This window comes from Penaeus monodon, chromosome 15, assembly GCF_015228065.2.
Source record: "Penaeus monodon isolate SGIC_2016 chromosome 15, NSTDA_Pmon_1, whole genome shotgun sequence".
Classification (NCBI taxonomy): domain Eukaryota; kingdom Metazoa; phylum Arthropoda; class Malacostraca; order Decapoda; family Penaeidae; genus Penaeus; species Penaeus monodon.
Genome location: NC_051400.1, coordinates 29,925,915 through 29,926,190, shown reverse-complemented (window position 1 = coordinate 29,926,190; position 276 = coordinate 29,925,915). Strand labels below are relative to the sequence as shown.

Below are 276 nucleotides of genomic sequence, written 5' to 3'. Positions count from 1 at the left end.
ATCCACATGACTAAAACTTGTAATACATAAAGCCATTGGATACAAGTGACAGGCGATCCCTCTCCCCACATGAGACCTAAAGAAAGCCCAGAACAAAGAGTAGTAGTTTGAGGCCGCCCATGCACGCCCACGCACGCCCATCACATGCGGGTGAGCAAGCGCAGCCGAGCTGTGTGATGGAGAGTCATATATATTAATCTTTTACTTTCACTTGTGGGTCTTTTTTTTTTTTATCTCTCCGTGCATGCAAAGGCCCTGAGGTTGCTTTGCATGCAT

At 46.7% G+C, this 276-nt stretch overlaps 1 protein-coding gene across 1 annotated transcript in view; it reads left to right on the top strand.

The window, feature by feature from the left end:
* The window catches only part of LOC119581927 (vegetative cell wall protein gp1-like), a gene marked incomplete in the record, with an annotated part of 8,336 nt that overhangs the window by 4,963 nt on the left and 3,097 nt on the right, over window positions 1-276 (top strand).